Below are 21,981 nucleotides of genomic sequence, written 5' to 3'. Positions count from 1 at the left end.
GAAACTCATGTCGGCAAGCGACAGAACCCGGGACTTTTAGCCCAAAAGTCAGAGTAAAATTGGCGCAATGTGTCTAATTTAGTTAATCTCGTTTTGAAAACTCTCATAGTTATCAGAATTGGCTGTGCCTGTTACAGTGACACGACGTATTTTTAACAAGCCTTTATTTGAAACTCGAGGTTACATGATCATTTATTAAAAAATTATGTGTATCTTTAGGTCTTTTTTGTACCTATACCTATATTCGTGTATTTGTGAGAGGATTTTTGTGTAGGTACCTATACATAAAATATAGTATGATAAGATAGCTGTAATATGAACAAAGATATTACAAGTTTTCAGAAAATACTTGATTATGCCATCTTATGTTTTATAATTTTGTTAATGCCCATATAACAAATACGAAAAACATAAAAAAAAACTCGTACTGTAGAGGAAGTTTTCAATACAAATTAATAATAAAGGTACTGAATAAAAAAATGATTGAACCTTTATTAAGCTGAAACTTTTTTCACATACATAGGTACGTGTATAAATGTTATCATTGCTTGTAGGTATTTTACTCAAATATTATTTTGATTAAAAAATTCTAAATTCTGGATGCAAATGCATAACTTTTTCAGTCTACATAGCCTTGTGTGTACTCCCAATCAGGCAGAGTTGTCTCTTGTAGATAGAGAGGTAACAGACGAGCCAACTCTGAAACGTGTCACTGAACTGAATACCAGTTCAGAATACTAATAAGGAATCCACAATGGAGACAGTAAACGCAAATTAGGCAAAGATTTTCAGCTAATGGAGCGGGGACTCCGGGATTTCGTACTCCGTTTAGCAGAGTGGCCTTCTTTGCGTGTCGTTGACAATATTAAATACTATCGGTGAAGTAAGGGTTTGTTACCGTAGTGAGAGGATTAGTGCCAATTTCTCCATATTCGGTTATCTAACCAACAGGGATTGATATATAAATTAAACGTCATCTCCATATAAAATTCATGACAGATGTGTCAAAAGTCAACCACTACTCCCTGGTTATGCTCTAACCGACTATGTAGAAATTGGCACTTGTCTAATCAGTTGTCAGTCTTTGATTGTACAGTAGTAGTACTCACACATTGAGCTATACATAGTAGTACACTTATCCTAAACTGCTGAGCTAGTCGGCATCTTCACCATAAAATACAGTTTACAAACTTACAAAGAACGTCATTGGCGTACTAAGTTACATTATAATTATGTTGTACATTAGCTGTAGTCTAAGTAGGTTTTTGTATGTCTGATTTATGTGGTGTTCAATAAAGCAATATTCTATTCTATTCTAAGTAAAATGAAAGTCTCAAGGTAGCTTTAAAAAAAACTGAAGCATTATCCACACATATATGGTTTAACACATGTGACCTAAGAGTTTAATTTGACCAGTACGTGTTTGCATTAGGCAGTTTGTGCTACCTTTTTGCCACTTCATCACCATTATGAAGTCCCTGGACGATCGTAACCGGAAAGTATATCTCGTGTTAACACAAAATTACATTGGTCTACATAATCTGCAATGATGATGTAAAAAGTAAAACTTTACTGTATTTTAGGACATTAAGAATTTAGATATAATATATATATTTTTAGTAATTTAAATATAATATATATATTTTTTTGCGTACCTACTATAAATACGTATTCTAATCATCTGTCATTTCATACGATACATTAAGTACAACCTAAATGCTATTCAGTTAAAATCAGAATGACAAGTTGTTAAACTAAAACTGCCGAGTAACGCCAAAACAGGTCATTAGAATAATTTTCGTCTGAAGTGTTTCTAACAAGATCTCGCTAATACGAGCAAATTCCCATAGCGGCCTATTAAAACCATTCCGCGAATCAAAGCCACGGCTCAGAGCAGCTGAAACAGCTTCAAACGCCTGAATTATTCAATATTCATGCGCACATACAAGTGATTTAGCAGGGCGCACCTTTATGAAAAATTTAAATGTGTTTTATCACTCTTAGCTCGTCTTTATTTATGAACTTAAGTGCCTGCCTGATTTTTTACAAAAAGCTCACGTCTTTAATCCCTGAAGCGGCATGTAAACGGAAATAAATAAAATAAAATAAAGGACTTGCTTTTTCAAAAGTTATCAAGCTCTCATTTTTTCAAAGTCTAAAAAATATTTATTGGAATGTGAACACGGCCTTAAGTACTTATTATTGATACAGTATGTTAGATACCAGCTATTTTGGTGAAATAGATTTTGGGTTTCGGTTTGATACTATTTATTTCCCAATGGACCGACTGTGATCAAGAAATTCCAATATGGACAGCAGTCGCATAACTAAATCACAATGTTTGTTAACACTAGGTATGAAATAGGTAAAACTATTTAGTTGAGAGGATCTTTCTTAAACTTAAGGCTTTCCAATCACAGCAAAAGAGTGGAGACGGAGTTGCGGCGCCGGCGGCGGCGGCGACACAGACCCCTTAGCATGAATTATCATCGTGAACGTGAAGTAAAATTCAACGAGAAAATATGAACAGCGCCCCTGGCGGTCGGTAGCAGAACTAAAATTTCCTACAAAATTCATCGAGTAAGTTTACTTCACGTTCACGATGAAAATTCATGCTAAGGGAGCGTGCCCACTACCCACCCTACGTTTTCTATGTGCGAGCCTAGTTCGACGCTCACTAAAGAAGTTAAGGCGGAGGCGCGACGAAAAGTCGACATTATAAGTGAGGCATAATTCCCTGCATCTTAAAGCCACCACCGCCGACATAAAAAACTAGTTTTTGAAATGAGGCTCAAAGCGCAGCAGTAATCAAGCCACTTTATTTTAATTGCAAAGTTTTACAAGTTACAAAGGATTTCATGACGATAATTAAATTAGGTATTTAATTTATGTAATATTATGTGTTAAATATTGTGCCTTAATATTTAATACGCTAGTTATATACCTCTAGATATTATTTAGTCCCATGCTTAATAATTTCGGCGTTAGCCCTGGAATCCTTGTCAAAATCAAATCTAATCGATATTTTATTCCCTACTGGTAATGAATTTACCTTATATTTTATTGAAGATATAGCCCAGTTTCAAAAATCAGAAAAATTACAGATCTGCATTTCATACTTATTTTCTGTTTAATATAAAGTTCTGAGTTGGTAAACAGGCAATAAGAAGCACTTAAATGTAAAAAATAATTATTCGAAAAGCAATCGGAAGAGTCTAACAAAAGGAAAGTCGATGAGAATGAAAGTTCCAGATAGTTGGCTTCCTTTCCAATTTAATTCTAGTAAATTCAAGCTAAATTCTATTTGTCTTTTAGTTCGACGGTAAAATAGTTAGGTAGGTACTTGTAAAAAAAGAAATTGTTTTATATTTTTGAAAAGAAATTGTTTTCTCGAATCTTTGGTGTAGCGCGATTGGCGGATCCAAAAAATATATAGGTACCTATGTATGAAAAATCTACCTATAGTGTGAAATATCTCATTAGTATAATATAATTATTATCTTATCATTATATGATTATGTTTATTGTGGCTTACTGCTTGAAATAGGAGCCAACATTCAACATAAAATATTGGAAATCAAAAACTGGAACACCATCTAACCTAGGGTTTATTCAAGAAATGCAAACATAATTTAGACTTAAGAAAGCTTATTGTAAATTGGGTAGAAGAGAAAGGTACAAACCATTAATAATGGTTATATTAGTAAGAAAATATATTTTCTTTTCTAAATAAAGAAATTCCAAATGTCAAAATAATGCCTCCGTTTTGAACGGATTTAACTAAATTTCACAATATTGCATGGCGAAAAAAGTATTGCTATTAGTTATCTCTAAATTGTATTTTTCACTGTCTATTATTTTCGACGTATACTTTGTTTTTTCCTCTCTTTTTTTTCCACCGTGGGCAAGTGACTTAGGAAAGAAAAAACGGTATGATTGCCACGCTGACGATTGTGCCACAAATAATGCAATCACTTTGCATAATTTGACCTACCAAATCCAGACGGCTCGCTGCATGTTTATTTTGATACGACCACCTTCCGTATTTCCTTGATATACGCCAGTCAAGCGTAGTTTTCAGGTGGAAGCTGCAGAAATATGTTTATCTCGCTCTCACCCACTGGAACGATGGCGGGATTTTTGAATGTGGAACACTGGTTTCAGAGAAAGGTAGGAAAGCTTTCAGTCCGCGCTCGTGCGGCGGGGCAGCGAGACGTCCTCAGCGCCGCTCTGCGAAACGCTCGTAATATTTTATACATCGCCGCTGCAACGAACGTATTAATTATTTTGCATGTTAATAACAGAACTGGATGTCCAAACGTGGTCTGGACGAACTTTCAAAGCTTATTCATAAACTTTAGCCGTAATCGAACTTTAATTAGATTTCAATAATTCTGATTCTATACATAATGATTATGTGGATGTGTTAGTGCCGGATATTCAGTAGAAGACTTAAATGATTTAGTTTAGTGTCAATTCGCTTACAAAACCCGCTTTATATCCTTGAAAAAAAACCCCCAAACTTTTTCAAACATTATCCCAACCCGTTGGTCCAAAACCGTGACTTAATGTAATCCAATATCAATTTATATCAATAAATATATTCCATATCTCTACTTCGTAGTGTTTAATAGTTCTTATAATATACCTAATAACTAACTATATCACTGGTGCGAGGACCAAAGCTGTGCTAAGTACTTTAACTCAACTATCGATTAGTTTGAACCTTTCCTAAACAATCGAAAACTTCAGTAGTGTCTGTAAATAGTGGCCAACAGTGTGTGTAGTGCCTAGTGATATTGGAAAACTCCTGAAAGTAACAAAGAAGTTTCTAACTACGTTGGTGGCGAGGAATATTGATTGCCGGTTGAAAAAGGTACATATTGTATCATTAATCTTACTACTCATAACATTATCTACAAAATGTAACTTTATTGCATTTTACCATCAAATGCCGAACTTGGGATAGTTTGCAGTTTTTTAGGTAAGGTACTTGGAATGAAATTATCTCAAACTTTGTCTATGGAAAATAGCTATAGTGCATACCTTTAGGGATAGCTTTAAGATAATGGCCTAATTCAGGTGATTTTGAAAATTTGAATTGTTTAGCTCACTGTTTTTAATTGTTTAATTGTTTTTTTATACTGAATAAGTATATCATATAAGTTTACAATCTTCAATGTAGGATTAATTATTAATGATTGATAAATTAACATTCATGGATTAGTTAACTATGAATTTATAACAAATTCATGTTGAAGACTCTTTTTTTATTACTCAATATTTTGTGGATTGTACGTAGATTAGGTATGCCCGATCTGAATCGATCTTTTGGAAGATCGATTCAGATCGGGCAATACGATCTAGCGATTTACTGAATCGATTCAATGGCATGCGATCTTTAGGAAAAACGAATCGTATGCAGAGAAGATCGTATGAAAAAATCGTATCATCAGAAAACGAAACTCTCCAGATCTTATTGGTTGGTTCAGACACTGTTTTATTGTTTCGTTCTCCAATAAGTTGATTAGTCAGATACACTCGATTATGATAGTAATTTCACTCGGTTTTCTTCCCCATTGAGGGGCTGAATCGTATAGGCTAGCTCCAGCGCGCAGTCAAATGCAGAGGTTGAAATCATACATGACTTTTAGTGAAAAAAAAATAAAAATCTTGCATGCTTAGTGCTTACTGTGTCTTATTTTTTTTATATATAACGATCTTTCGATATCGATTCAAAGCCATACGATTTATATCAAGAATCTATTAAATACTTTTTTATGATACGATCTTCCAAGATCGATTTAATCGATTCAAAGCCATACGATCTAGATCGAGAATCGATTCACGAATCACGATTACGATCCAAAAGATCGATTCAAGACAGAAAATCGGGCATCCCTAACGTAGATCCAATGTTAGTACATAAGGTACAGTAGGTGGTCTACATACTTTCCTGCAAATGTCAAAGTAGTTGAAGATTTACGTTCCTGTTCACGAGGTAATATTACCTATTTGATTACATTCGGTTTGCTATTTTTAAGCCAACAATGTTTCAATACGCATTCTGAGACGTATAAAATTAGAAGCCATTACTAAAACTTAAGTAGTTAGGTACTACCTATAAATATTTTGAAAAAATCGACATTTAAATTTCTTAGCATTTACTTACAGGTATTACGGAAGTTAACCAAAAAAATAAAACGATACAGTATATGACTACATTTGCCTGATTTTATTAATGCGATTCGTATAATACCAGTCATTCATCATCACGACCATAGACAAGTAAACAACATCACGACTCATCACGTCTCCACTGCTGGGGCACGGGTCACGGAAGGGATTTTTAGGCCTTGTATACTACTGTATACAGTATACAGAATGTTGCAAAAAGGGTATGCTAAGCCGAAAGGGGGTGACTCAGGGGGTCATACTGAACAACTTTTGTTCTACGAGTTTTGAAAATTCACGAAAAAATTTTTTTTTTTTCATTGAAAACTTTTTGGTGACTTTTTACTATGGAGAACGAATATATTTTAGAACAAAAGTTGTTCAGTATGACCCCCTGAGTCACCCACTTTCGGCTTAGTACCCTTTTTGCAACACCTTGTATAGTGGTTATATATTTGTTTTACAATAATTAAACTTTCCAATCTCAAGGATTTCAGGTTAATAGTTCTTCTATACGCCCACTTTACTACTTGTAGTAAGAAAGAAGGCATAATAAAAGTTGAAGGCGCGTGCAAAAGTAACATTAAACTGGATAGTATTGTATCTAGACACGAAAAGGTTTGTCAAAGGTTTTTTTATGTTATTTCTTAGGGAAGTTGAATTGATTTTAAAATTGTGTATCCATCACTAACTGTGTCAGTTATGTACCTAACCTAGGTGTGTTACTAGGATATGTAATAACGGGGGTAAAAAAAAAACTATAATGTTGGAGCGATGAAAAAATTGTCTGAAAATTGCATTATGGGATTTAAAAAAAAGTAGGTAGGTAATTGTATAAGGGAACCGATATATTTTTCACATACATATTACATTTCCAACAGTCGAACAAATGTTGGTTAGAATTCACTATACCAGTTTTGCAACACCCTATATATTGTGCGCTTAAACTGAGTCCAAACATCACTTAGTGGCAATGAAGACAGATACGTTGTCTTGGAATGTCTGATGAAGAACAATTATTTATGTCTGAAATGTGGAGAATCCTGCCCGACTTGAGATTAATTTATAGTGTCCACTGTCCAATAAGACCCTTTCCTCGGTTCACAAAAAAAGTCAAAGGTAAAACGAGCTTCAGCGCTTCTACATTGTTTCGTTCTGCAAAAATGTTAAGGAGCGAACCGTATCGCCGCTACAGTGTGTGATGGGTACACAGGCACAGACTTTCCAGAAGTTACGAACATGTGCAATTTCACGATTAATTTATTAACCGACTTCAAAAAAAGGAGGAGGTTCTCAATTCGTCGGGATCTTTTTCACCAATCATTTAAAGTTTGGTACAAAAAATACGCTTCAGTATTGATTTAAAATTATGGACACCAAAATAGAATTTTTTCTGACCTAACCCTCTCGTCTTCTTAGTCCTGTCCCAAACACTTAAATGTGATACACAAAGGTTCTATTCATGTTGGCCAGGTGCAGGAACTACCTCTAACACCTCCATGAATAACAGAATAGAATAGAATAGATTATTTGCCGGCGTCCCGTTCTATGTCATTTCAATTTGAGGTGTATAATAATAATAAGCACTCTTTATTGTGTGTGAGACGATACTACTTAGATACGATACAATATGGTTTTAAATATCTTGCTATTCCTAGGGTCTTACACGAAAGGGTCGCTGGGTCGGCTTTGTGGTTCATGTCATACCAATTTCCCTATCTTCTATAAAATAAGTATATAAGTTAACTAGATCATGTTTAACGTTTTCAATACCAAATGCTAAAACGAATTATTCTCAGAATTCTTTTCTTATCAGAGCTAGTAAATTATGTAATAAAGTTTGTAAAGATTTAGATTTATTTATGCTATCAAGCAATGTTCTCAAAAATATATTAAATAACTCACGTACTGACTGACATACCTTATTTAAAAATAGATAAAATAACTTACATACTGACTGACATACCTAATTTAAGTTATTCTTAATGTTTTTTTTTTGTATATCGGTAGGTTAATTAAAATTAAAATATACTTATATATATGTTTTAAACTGTCTTAACTATCTAAGTTATATTATAAGTGGAAACTGTTTTTGGTTTAAGTTATAATTTTCTGTCTAAATTAATTTTTTATATGTAACTGTTGGTTTTCCATAAATAAATAATAAATAAAATAAATAAAATTCTCATTAGGTAACTCAATCATATATGTTTTACGCAGTCTAGCCAAGTCTTTCTCGGTCTTCCTCTCTTACGCTTTCATTCAGGTCTCATGTTTTTTTTTATGTAGCCATTTCAGTGTCCCACTGCTGGACAAAGGCCTCCCCATGTTTACTCCACACATCTCTATTGTCGACCACCTGACGCCAATCCGGCAAAAATCTGTAAATAAAATTTTAAGATAATAATTATGTACTTACTTATAGGTCTTTTTATACAAAATATCTAGCTCCTAATAAACAAGTATTTCCAATAGAATCCCATCTGTTCTCCTCAATTACGCTCATAGCAGGCCATCACTCAAAAACACTTTCTGTAATTGATAAATTAAGAAGGAATATTACTGAAAGCTCCCTTTTATCAATCAATGTAATGGATCTCAGATAAAAGGCAACAGTGTTTGGACAGAAAATGGGCGCAAGGAAAATGAACTAAACTACTCTTTTAATAAGTATGATTACATTTTATACCTTGCCACTCCAGTGAGATACTTTCTTTAACAAAATACACGAATTAGAGCAAACTTAATTTAATAAAATTGATATTTCTCTTTTAAACCTAAAAAGTACACAGAAATACTAAAATATACACCCTACATAATAATTACTAATTAAATTACTTTTATCAATTACAACCAATTACTAATTAATATTTTAGGAATATAATAAAACATATTACATACTTACGTAAGTGTATTATAAAATCACTCTAACATTATTTTATTTAAGATTACGTGCACAAAGGGTGCCAAAGGGTCACTGTTACTAAACCTCTTATATTCAGATTTATTTAAAAAAATACCTTATCGGTTAGTACAGCTGTACCCCTAAACTTCATAAGGGACTCCGAATGGCACTTGGCATTTTTTACTGCTTAGTCTTTTCGTTTGAAGCTTGCTGAAAGAAAATCTCAATTTTATATGTTATCCTAAAGTTCAATTTATGTTATGTTGTAAAATAAAGGTAGCTGTGAAGATAGGGGATAGGTTCGTAAATCGCCTGTCAGACAATTTCGGTGAGTTTCGTGTAAAATCGTCTGGGCTGTAACCGTAGTCAATAAATACGATTTTATCTTTCAGATTTAGCGGAAAATCCGCGCTAGGGAATACATTATTCACGATTAGCGTAAGTACTTATTTAAATCCTGAAAGCAGTGTCACGGCCACTTTTACCAAACAATCGACGTATTTAAAATTGCATTTAAGTCAAGTTTTAAACACTTTGTATTGACAGACGTTTGACAAGCGACTAAATACGCTTAACATTAAAATAATTAAATAATTTGGTGAAAACCCACCTTAATCTGAGATGTTGTAAATCTATCAGTGACAGTGTACTTCATTACATGATTTGAATGATTTGATGAAAACGTACCTCAAAAACATTTTTTTTTAAATCCACTGTAATATTCCAATAAGAATGTACCTGTATTTATAAATATAGGTCTATTACATTACACTAATAGGTATATTATTAAAATATAGGTAGCTACTCATAGAGGTGAAACCAAGTCTAGTCACATCTGTTAGGTACCTACTTGCGGTCTATAAGGCAAACAGATATAAGTAGATAACAATTAATTATGTGTTGTTTAACTCTTAAATGTTAATTACTTTACAGAAAAAAAAGTAGGCTACTACAAAAAATAACTGGCACATTTTATTTATTACTCCATCTGCCTTGAACTTATAAATAACTATTTTCACACTAGTTACGGTACTATAAGGTGAAATAACCACATAAAGTATGTGTCATTAATTCATTATGGAAGTATGACGTATTGCCTGTGACAAATGTTATCGATTTGACGTCACTTTGAATGTAAATGAATAAATAAAATAGCACTTGTGGCAAATTTCTATATTTCTATATATCTTTATCTACATCATCATTTAACAGCATAATTTGTGTTAATTATATTATTATTATACAATAATATGTTTAGCTCTAGATATCCTCCGTTTGTTAATATAAATAACGGAGACATTTATTAGAACAGACTACTAGAGAGCGGTATTGAAGAACCGTTACAGTCATTCGTAATTAGATTCAATTTAAGTAGTTTTATTTCGTTTTTATCACCGGTTTTATGGTTATCTTGGTAGTTATTTTATTGATAGTGCCATTTCATATAATAATAATGTCCTCCTAGCCGAATTTCGACTACGGCGGCCAATCTCATTTGAGATCAGCCATCTACGCAGGAGTAGATTATAGTGCCCAAGTGTGTGCGCAGTACACAGGAGCACTCTCTGTTCCATCACTCTCATAACCCAATGGGACGGATTGACCGACACGACTGGAGAGAGCTAGGCGTAGGACCGACTGCTTTACATGCCCATCCGACAGCATGGATCGTTTCACTATTTCGGACATCAGGTGATCAGCCTTCTATGTCCTAACCAAACTTAGAACCACAATTTAGAAACACAAATTGATGGTCCCACCCGGGAATCGAACCCGGGACCTCTGGGCCATGAAGCGAAGCTTCTACCACTAGACCACAGAGGCAGTTTCATATAGGTAGGATATGGATAATAAACACTTCACTACCAACCAGATATTGATTTTTCGGTAAAAACTTTTGAACTTACGATCACGCAATCTAACAGTTTTGAATGGAGTATTTCACTCTAACTTTGGTAACTTTATTTAGTGCTTTATATTTTAAAAAACAGGTCGTTTCAATTTGTAATCTAATAGAAGAGCCGTTGGGTTTGCTCGTAGACCTCCAGCTCCTCCAGCACAATCGACATGTGCTGAAAAAAACGCTTCACTTTTGTACTACCCTGTAGGTATAATCTCACTATTACCAATATTTTATGAGTTGTGTGGTGCAGCATAAATCTTACATTAACTAATAATTATGGTTCTATATAGTTATAAATAAATAACCATAACGATAAAATCTTATGAGAAATGCTTAGTTCAGTGAATAAATATATGCTATAGTGTGTAGTCGTACGTAGTTATAAATAAATAATCACTATATATATCGTTATGGTTATTTATTTATAACTATGTAGAACCATAATTTTATTATTAGTTAATGTAAGATTTATGCTGTACCACACTACTCATAAATTATTGGTAATAGTACTCTTGTATACTGCACTCCAAGTAAACTAAGACATCGTACGTTGTGTACACCACAGTGTTAAGTTGCATTACACTTCAGAGCACAAAGTGTCTATCTTGCGAGGGACTAATATTAACACAGGACTGAATATTGCAATGTTTGCAATATCCCTGGAATATCTCATTTCCGTGTTACCAGTACAATTAATAGAAATATTTAGATAGATATTTGATGCAATATGTTTTGAGTGTAGCATTAGGTAAACATCTAGGTATATTGTCCAAAAAGTTATTCTATGCAAGGTCGCAGACGTCAAAATTGATCTCTGTCAGAGAGGGACAAAACAGTTCATTAGCTAAAATGTTCTGTAACTTCTCTATCAATTAGGGGGTAATGCTATAATCTGTTTTATTTATAATTACTTATTCAAAATCCCCACGGAAAAAAAGCTTTCGAAAAGCGGTCAGAATACTAACTAAGAGTACTTATATGATTGGTGGTTTTGTGTAATGTGGTCAAGACAAGCTCAGGTTGATCCACGATTTAAAACGTGAAAATTCATCAGCTATATGCATATGCTTACCTTGGCTGGACAAAATCTTTTCCGACCTGGCTTAAGAGGGACAGTCCTCAGAATTCATCGCCACGGTCAAGGGGCGACCCTTGTTAAAGTCCCGTATCTAAGCCTCGCAGTGAGTGTTCTTAAATTTAGAACGACCTGTCAGCCCTCAAAGAAAAAAATGTTTTTAAAGAACGTCGATTTACTGAAGCGGCGTCGTTGTAACTTTTCATTTTATGTGTTTTTAGCTTATTCCTGATTTACCGCTCGCGCACTGTACTATATCTATACTCAAGTTGCAGCCTGAATGTGCTTTATTTCCTAAACTTTGCTATTAAAATAACAAGGGAAAATTAGGTACCACATGAAATGCTCGCAAGAAAGTCACCCGCTTTTCGCTGTACATAATTTTGTACTCACGTGAATGAGTACAATGCACTAGAATCTAGATGTTCAGGTTTCCTCATGATGTTTTCCTTCATTGTAAGAGCACGTGGTATAAATTGAACTGACTAAATATCACAAATATCGAGCAAACAATAACCTAAGAACGAAAAATCATAAACGTTAAACTTCACTACGCTCCAAGTTTCTAACAATCGAAATAGGGCATCGCCACGCCCTAACCCGTTTAAATTTCATAATAAATTTCCATATTCATATACTGAACGCCATTGTTTCCCCTTGTCTGCCCGTCAGTCACCACTTTCATACATAAAGCTTCCATTTAAGGGAAACAGTTAAGTAGTACAATATGTCGACTTATAAAACATGAAAGGTGGCGTGTCAAAAATCAATAGAACCAACCGTTTTTAGGGTTCCGTAGCCAAAATGGCAAAAACGGAACCCTTATAGTTTCGTCATGTCCGTCTGTCCGTCTGTCCGTCTGTCCGTCTGTCACAGCCGATTTACTCGGAAACTATAAGTACTACAGTGATGAAATTTGATGGGAATATGTGTTGTATGAACCGCTACAAAAATATGACACTAAATAGTAAAAAAAAGAATTGGGGGTGGGGCCCCCCATACATGTAACTGAGGGATGAATTTTTTTTTTTCGATGTACATACCCGTGTGGGGTATCAATGGAAAGGTCTTTTAAAATGATATAAAGTTTTCTAAAAAACATTTTTCTTAAAGTGAACGGTTTTTGAGATATCAGCTCTCAAAGTCGTAAAAAGTATGTCCCCCCCCCTCTATTTTTATAACTACGGGGTATAAAATTCTAAAAAAATAGAGGTGATGCATGCTAATTAACTCTTTCAACGATTTTTGGTTTGATCAAAGTATCTCTTATAGTTTTTGAGATAGGTTGATTTAACTGTAAACGGAACCCTTTGTGCGCGAGCCCGACTCGCACTTGGCCGGTTTTTCTTCTTTATTCTAACCTCCCTTTTGTCCTATATACAATTAATTGAGTTACAGTTGACCTATTACTCGTGTGTCAACTGGTGATTATTTTTTTCTATTTTTAAACGAGTATTCTCAAAAGTGGGTTGAGATTCGAAAGTGGAGCGCGAAACTGAATACTGTAATAAGTTAACAGATTTTGCCTTCCAAATAAGCCTTTGGTAAAACTCTCGACGGAAAACTTACAGTCTCGGTGCAAGAGTTCTAGGAAAACTAGCTGTTTGCATAAACAACTTTATAACAGCTCTATTGTAATTCAATGTAATAAAATGTATTGTAAAATGTTGTAGCCCCTCACGTATATTTGAAACTAGCTGTTCCCGCGCGCTTCGCTTCGCCTTAAAAAGTTTTCCCGTGGGAATTCCGGGATAAAAAGTAGCCTATGTTCTTTCCCAGGGTCTAGACCATATGTATACCAAATTTCATTCAAATCCGTTCTGTAGTTTTGGCGTGAAAGAGTAACAGACAGACAGACAGACAGACAGATAGACACAGTTACTTTCACATTTATAATATTATAGTTAGGATGCGGCCGCCGAGTTCAGTTTAATCAATGTTCATTAATTTCATTATACAGACATACTGTTAATATAATGACGTAGATATTGGAATTAAAATATAAGTATTTATAAAAAAGTTCCGTATACGTGTACCATTCTAAACTAGAAAACAAAAATATGTACTTAGGTACATTTTATAGCTATTCATTAATAACTTAGTACTTATAATACCTAATAATTTATTACGTAGTTACAAAACGTACCTGTTACAGATTCATAAAGAATAAAAAACCCTTAAAATACCTTTTTGTACAGACACCGCTGTTCTAAAGGACCTTTTGCTTACAGAAAAGCTTACTTGATAAATAGTCCCATCTTTTTAAGCACGTTTTCAGGATATTCGGGGGAAATTACACGTAAACCTTTTGCGCGTGTGTAAACGAAGCAGGAACGAAAGCCGATTTGTCTTCATTAATTTACCGAGAGCCGAAACATCCGCCGTCGTAATTACATACTTGCGTCACTGTCCCGCCCTGTGACATTCGATAATCATTCATTTTACGCCAAATAAAACAGATGTTGCATGACGATCATTGCCAAAATACCTAATGTATGTATGAGCTTAGATTAGGAATACCTGTAGTAGAAAAATTCATCATAAGTTCACGGCAGGGGATAATTATGTATATTGTATATGCAGGCTACTATAGGCTTTTGGCAATAAAACACTTTGTCCGCCGAGTTCCTCATCCAGCCACTACCGTTGCTACCGTCCTGTCTAAGGTTGTCGGTTCTGTTCGTCCCACCGAACACTGGTCTTTTCATAGTCTCCACTGATAAAATCCGTTTAACCCAACTTTTAAAGAATAGGTTTATGGCTGGCTTGTAGATATCTGCACAATATACATAAGTAGGACTTTTCCAAATATTTCCACTTTTCCGAAACCTGCCTCATGTAACTGCTGTGGCTACCTCGTTCATAAGTAAAGGTAAGGTAAGGGTTCAGTTTATTATTTTGTATGATACCTATAATTAACGTGACTCTTTAAGAAGAAGCAATAACTAGTATTCGTAGCTATAAGAATTTGTGTGTCGGCCAATACCCGTACATACGTCAACAACAGCTTGTCTTAATATTTTATAGCGCCTGTTAATATTATTTTTATAGGGGCATTTGGCACATTTTCCCCGCGTGACATAAAAGAAGCCGACAGTTATAAATTAATCCCCGGGCAGGAAGTAAAACGAACAGCAATTTTAAACAAAACTGTGGCACATTGTTTGTCGTAAACATGGCTTTTGACGGGTGCTTATTTGTTATTCAAATTTTCTACATAGAAACACTATAAAATTACATTATTATAATAACATTGAAATGGCTAAAGAATTATTGATGAAACATACTAACCCCCTTATTCATAGAAAAGTTACAATACGTTTTAACTAATAAACTGTTTTGTCCCTCTCTGTCAAAGAACAGATTGTTCTTTGTCGGAGAGGGACAAAACAGTTTATTAGTTAAAACGTTCTGTAACTTCTCTATGAATAAGGGGGTAAGTCTATGGATGAAACAGCACTAAGAAGTCTGTGTCAATTATAATTTCAATTGGATATATGAAAAACAATTGAAAGTATTGAAAGTTATTTCAAAATTCATTAATATCAACACTCTGTTTTGGCTTCTACTACGTGTACAATACAATAAGTAAGGCCAGATTGTCCAAAACTCAGATACTTAAATGTAATGAGAGGAATAAACTTGTTGCTGGGACTAAAACATAATACAATAATATAAGTTATATAGTTTAGTATAAGTAGATTTAAATTGTATATTTATGAATACTTAGTTGTATAATTTTACTTGACTGGAAAGTTTATTATACCCATAATATATATCATACTTGCAGACTGTCATGAAAGCATCAAAACTAACATAGAATATGCAACATTGTTACTAACAAATTATGGCTCTTGTTGGCTGAAATAAATGGTTTAATAATAAAATAAAAATATCCTTATTCTATTGGACTATTGAAAAATCGGTTCTTAACCGTCGAAACATGTCATGTAGGGAGTGAAACAAAGTAATTTGACTAAGCTAACAGCGTGAGGCCGGTCGATATGGCAACGTATGATCAATACACGTTTTGTTTGTTCTATGGCGCGCGAGGCCGACACTGGATTAGGGCTCGGAGGGTTCCGTCATTATCACCCGTTTATCCTTCACACAATTAGGTTTACTGAAGCGTTAGTATGGAAACCCAAAAAGATTGTAAGTGGCTTTAAGCGCCGCTCTATCGTTGAGCGCCGGTTTCGAAACGTTAGATTAACCGTAGATTAATTAATCGATTATTGGTACTGCTGTGCTACTAAGCGACTGAGAATTATGGATATGACCGAAAAATAGCCATGCATAGTACATTGGGATAATCATAACAACGGAAAAAATTGGGTTCGTAAGGGACTAAGAAAGTGTTTGTATTATATAAGATAGGAGAAAAACGCAAAGATTTTCCATCAGAATATTAATAACACTCTATCTATATACCTGTATAAGTCGAGACTCCACTATCGCGATTTCACGATAATCTGTGTTTTAATCAATGTGGTTAATTAATATCGTTGTCAACTGAAACAGTAGGTCGGTTTCTATGGCAAGTTATTTACTCTGGCGGCGTGGTTAATATCAGTGACGCCCACAACACGCGCCTAAATTGCTTCGTCTGGTTAACATGGGGATCTAAGTGTATGATGACATCATTGTTTTCGGTAGCAAAGCTTTACTTGGGGTGAAATTTCAGATTTATCAGCTATAAATAATATCGCAATGTGTTCTAGACTTGCCTTTAGATATGGGTCAGAGGAAGCCACTTTGAAACAATAACAACTTTATTTTTTGACGTAGCGCGGTTTAAAAATACAATTCTGGCTATTTTCGGGTTGTCGCACTTTCAACATAAAGTAATTTCATCACGATAAAAAGTTATATTCAAACAAAACATATAAGTAAATGTTCACTAATATGACTAATTTACTTTATATATTATTTAGCAAAAGTTATGATTTAATTCAACACTAACCCGACTACGATTATAACACGTAAAGTGCAGCGAATAAAAGTTTATTAAATTGGAACTGGTATGCCAAAATATAATTAGACCAACTGGATCGTAAGCGCTTTTAAAACAAGTGAACTCGTTAAAATGTTTGTGGATAAAGTAATCGAACCTGCGGTGTTTTATTTACGTTTTCAAGAAATGTATTTAATTTGAATTCGTATGATGAATACAGGGATGATTATTTTGTACTATCTTTTCTGCGGAGGGTTTTGGGTTCGATCCCTGCTGGGCACATATTTGGTCTCGGATCGTCTTTGGTTGCACGCAATTAGGCACGCTTTACACTAAAAGCAATTTTGTTCAGAAAACCCAATCCGAGCCACCCAAATTAGAGCAGCGTTTAGGTATTCACTTTATCCTCTAAGTAGCCTACTCTGTACGCTGTACAGACATTATGTAAATAGTAGCTTAGTGGTAAATTGGTGGAATAGATTTTAATGCAGTACTATTCCGAACTTACACACTAAACGAGAGGCTTGTGTGTGTGTAGAGTGGCTACTCTGTCGCATCATCTTCAGTATTTAACGAGTGTTAGGTACAATGAAAATAGTACTAGAAATAGTAGTAGTAGAACTGTAAAATTTATCTTTAAAGAACATAACTAATTTATTTAAAAAAAAATCAACACTATCCCCGAATATATAGTTACAAAGTAGATCCCAGATTGAAAGTGGATCGTGACGGAAGTGACGTGGGAATTTTCTACATTCTTTCATGACTACTGAATTACGTGCCCTGGGGCGTATGGATTCAATATAGATTTCTTGGGATCGTGCACTAGGATCGAACAATAGAGCGAATGTCGGAACGTATTAATAGACTTCAATTGTTTTATAGGCAACAAAAGAAGAGAATTACGTCGATGCTCACATGTTTAACTCATACTACTCACCCGAGCTCGTAGGTTTCAGGAGGTAAATGCTTATTTAACTGGCTTCTTCTTCCATCACAGCGAAAAATCATAGTCTAGTCAGTATAGATTTGGTCAGAGACTAAGTCATTAGAAAGAAGATAAGTATCTACTGTATTATCACAAAATTGAAAAATTCAGGTCTAACCTAGTATATTTTTATCACACTACCATATTAGCCTTTACAAATAGAGTATGACATTTGAGAGAGAAATCCAATGTCATCTTAAATATCTGATGGATATCTGACATTGACGTTGTCCGTCTAACTCTCCTTCATTCATTACAGTGCCACAAACTTATGTGTTCCGGTGACAGCTCACGTAAATGTGTAATATTTCTTCATTCTATAAGATTTTAAGTTTGCAAGTAGTGGTAATTCGCTCTTGTGGTTTCAATAAACCCATCTAATCTATATCAATATTTAATTCATTAGTAAATAATGAGATATGGATCAATTTAGTTCGCTCTCATCGGAACAGACAAGTTTGTCGCACTATATCTATTTATCTACTTATATTTAAAAAAAACTGCCTACTTTTACCGATTGCAAAGTTATAGCGTTGTCAGTTACCCACTGTCTCACATAAAAAGTACTGCATCAATAATCCATACTTGTCACGTCAAGTCTATTATCGTTGAGAAACCTGCCAAGTGGGGTAGAGTGATCCACGACATATACAACTTCAAAGAGACATATTCAAAGGCTCGTATGTCAAAAGGAGTAAGGTTTGAAATGCTTTGAATAAACTGTAAATGTGTTGTCTGGTCACGTGATCTAAGGCTGACATAGGAATAGCCATGTGTTTGAATAGAGGATCTTATACATACTATACTATAATGTGGTTTTAATTTTACCCTCAAATGCATAGACCATATTTTATTCTAAATTTACAACAGGGTTAAAATTAACTTCAAAACACACGAGTTTCGACTCTTTACGTCAGTCAAAAAGTTGAAATTCGTATACCACAATGTCAATTTTAAGCCAATTGTAAAGTGTCAAAAAGCTGTATCAATTTGGGGGTTAGATTTTAAATGTTATGATTGCCCTGAATACCTGTAACATAATAACTAACTAAGAAACCGTCCTAAATTCAAATTGCAATTTTTAAAACCTTTAAATAAGTACAGCAAGATAATTCAGATGAAGCATTCACTCCATTAAAAAACTCGACTTTGCAGTCTCCAAAAAAAGGTAAGTCCATTATTGTCCACGGTGAAACTTCATTTCCTCGTGTATAAAGAAGGCAATATTGGAGCAAAAAGACTTATTTTTAGCAAAAACCTTGTTTTAATTAAGTTTTCTAATTAATAACGATTCAGTTCATAATTATTTTTAAATCCTGCGGCTTTTGGCTTCTAATGGGATGATACGAGGATCTCGTTATTATTTTTTTGACAGTGACAGCATGTAGGTAATTTATCTCACCGGTAGCCACAAACTAGACATTATGAAACAGAGACTAAAATCTATTTATATTCATGACTTCGCAGTGGGATGCATACACTATTTTATTTGTTGATGATATTAATCTTAGTACCATTTGTTATGATAACTTTATTAGAAATATTTGGGTAATTGTACAATAACCTGTCTTTTTTCCTAAATTTAAATCGGATCGGATCGGATTTTGAACCCTGGGACTAGGAATGTAGAACGATTGCCACAGGCAGCGTAGGTACATGTAAGCAAACCCTTGACATTTGTATTCTGTAGGCCAACGCTTCTGTGTGGGTCGGTCAATTACGAGTGTATACTTAGCGTTATTTTTATATGTACAAACAGGGTGAAATTTTATTAGTAGTCTACCATGACATGTCAAAATATCCATTATATTGTCAAGTAAGACGTTTCTTCCCTTTATAAAAAATATCGATGAATGTTTCGGCTCTAAAAAGGAGGATCTCAGTTTGATGTATATTTGTTCGCGATTATCTTTACTTTTTTCTACATATTACATGCGATTTTTAGGGGACATTTATATTCTTATTATAGGACTTGAACTTCGAACACTGAAAATAAGTATGTTTTATGAAGCTATTCAAAAGCTAAACAAAGCATTATACAAATAATTAAACAGTGCTTAATTTAAAATTAATGCCTTCTGAATCGATCCATTGTTCCAGCTTATTGAGGGGAAATACAATTAGATAAATAAAGTGTGCTTAATAAATGATAAAATTCTACATCATATTGTTCAGGTAAAAAGTCCTTCCTATTTACCGGAGAAGTGTAACCTTTTCACTGGAGAAACGTGATGACCTAACTCTACGTGACTATTTCAAGCCACATTCAGTTACTTATGTAGAAATGTTTACAATTTTACATTGTACGATCTCCATTCAATAAATTGTAATTCGTATTTTTTGTAGATATTTTATTTTTAGAAAACCCAGACTTTTCCGACAGTCTGTGTCTCCACTGCCTCCTTCAAGACTCATTGCTGCTATAATCGCCAGCTTTGGCAGGCAAGATGGACGTATCACCCAATGCATTTTTTTAACACACATGATCCGAGAACCAATATTGAATTTGGGAACCTCAGCAGTCACTTTACCGCTGCATTATTCGGCAGTCAGCGACTGACATTTATTCTGACAGTTGAATCCTTCCATCCGGTTGAGATGTTCAATTTTCGTTATCTAGATGGCTTTGTCACCACCTAGGATGATAATAAATTTTAATTCGTTTCACTTATTCTATCACAATATCATTTTATTTTTAACTTAGTATTATTGCTTAGGGAATATACCTACCTGTGTTTCAATCACAATATTGTATTTATACTCTCATCCTGAAAGTTATATGAAATCTCTGACGTGGCACTAAAGTTTTCTGGGAAAATATTGAAAATTTAATTGAGATATTCACCTGAGACGTGGCTCGAATCTCGACAAGAAATCAGGTTTCGTCAGTCAAAGTTTAGATTTTGCTGTACACTCATGGGACTTTATTGGAAAGATAACTTTATAACATCAAACTAATCACATTAATATTATATAGGCCAGATTTTGAGATTATAACTAATGTATGTTTGACTCTATCGTTATACATAAAAAATCTTAACCAATTTATTCACTGGATTAAAGAATGAGCTACCTTTTATTCCACAAGCAATACCATTCAAGATGAAGCAAGGTTCAGATATCTAAAAAAGACAAGCAAAAAAGCGCACCGAATTATAAAAACCTCATTCAGTGGCGTAGCAAGAGGTGCAAAATTTGTAAAGCAACCTTGTCGCATTACTTGTACGAGTGTAGATTACTCTCTGCCGCCTTTTCATACTCGTATGAAAAGTCACGTATGTGTGTCACTTTCAGACTAATGAAGACTTAGACACGGGCCGCCGCCGCCGGTTCTATGTTGTAACAAGGCCGCAACTTGTTTGGTTTCTTAATTGAAGGTTTACGTTTTTAATTAGGATGCGTACTTTCCCGTTGTCAATGGGGACTACCGTTTTTTTGCTCACCAGTTGGCGCCACTGTCGACTGAGGTAAAGAGGTACCATAGCTGTCAAATTTATCAAAGGCGACTTTATCAAATTGGCGCCAAATAAAGTTTTTAAGTCTTGAATCTTATAAGCTTATTAATTATAAAATAACTATCATCATATCGAGTTACTATGCCGCAATGTTGTTCAGATCCGTTATATTGGGAAAGAAAAGGAGGACATATGTTACCAAGTGATAAAACTGTTCTAAAACAGTGGCTTGTGAAATAATTATTATCCGATAATCTCGTGTTTGTGAAAATCATTATAACCAATTTCAGAAAGAACATAATGTAAATAAGGATTAGGCATTTAATAAATACACTAAAAATAAAAGAATTACACACTGATTTAACTTTTATTTATCCTCTCCGTTTAAACACACTGCTATACAAAAAATATAACACATTAGTAATCCACACAATGAATGCTGGTTGAGTTGTTAGTTGAAACTTAATAATGGTAGTATAGTATACTAAGTATTCTATTATTTGTGGGGGTGTCAGTACCTGCACCTG

General features: G+C 34.3%; 1 protein-coding gene across 14 annotated transcripts in view; it reads left to right on the top strand.

The window, feature by feature from the left end:
* The first annotated feature begins 4,341 nt into the window (after positions 1-4,341).
* Positions 4,342-21,981, top strand: part of LOC105396474 (small conductance calcium-activated potassium channel protein) — a 141,118-nt gene continuing 123,478 nt past the window's right edge. For all 14 annotated transcript variants that reach the window (XM_048628790.1, XM_048628791.1, XM_048628789.1 and 11 more), the window contains exon 1: positions 4,342-4,876. The gene's annotated coding sequence lies outside the window, so the exon portion shown is untranslated. The remainder of the gene's footprint in view (positions 4,877-21,981) is intronic.

Source organism: Plutella xylostella, chromosome 21 (genome assembly GCF_932276165.1).
Source record: "Plutella xylostella chromosome 21, ilPluXylo3.1, whole genome shotgun sequence".
NCBI lineage: Eukaryota > Metazoa > Arthropoda > Insecta > Lepidoptera > Plutellidae > Plutella > Plutella xylostella.
This window is presented reverse-complemented; position numbering and strand designations above follow the sequence as displayed.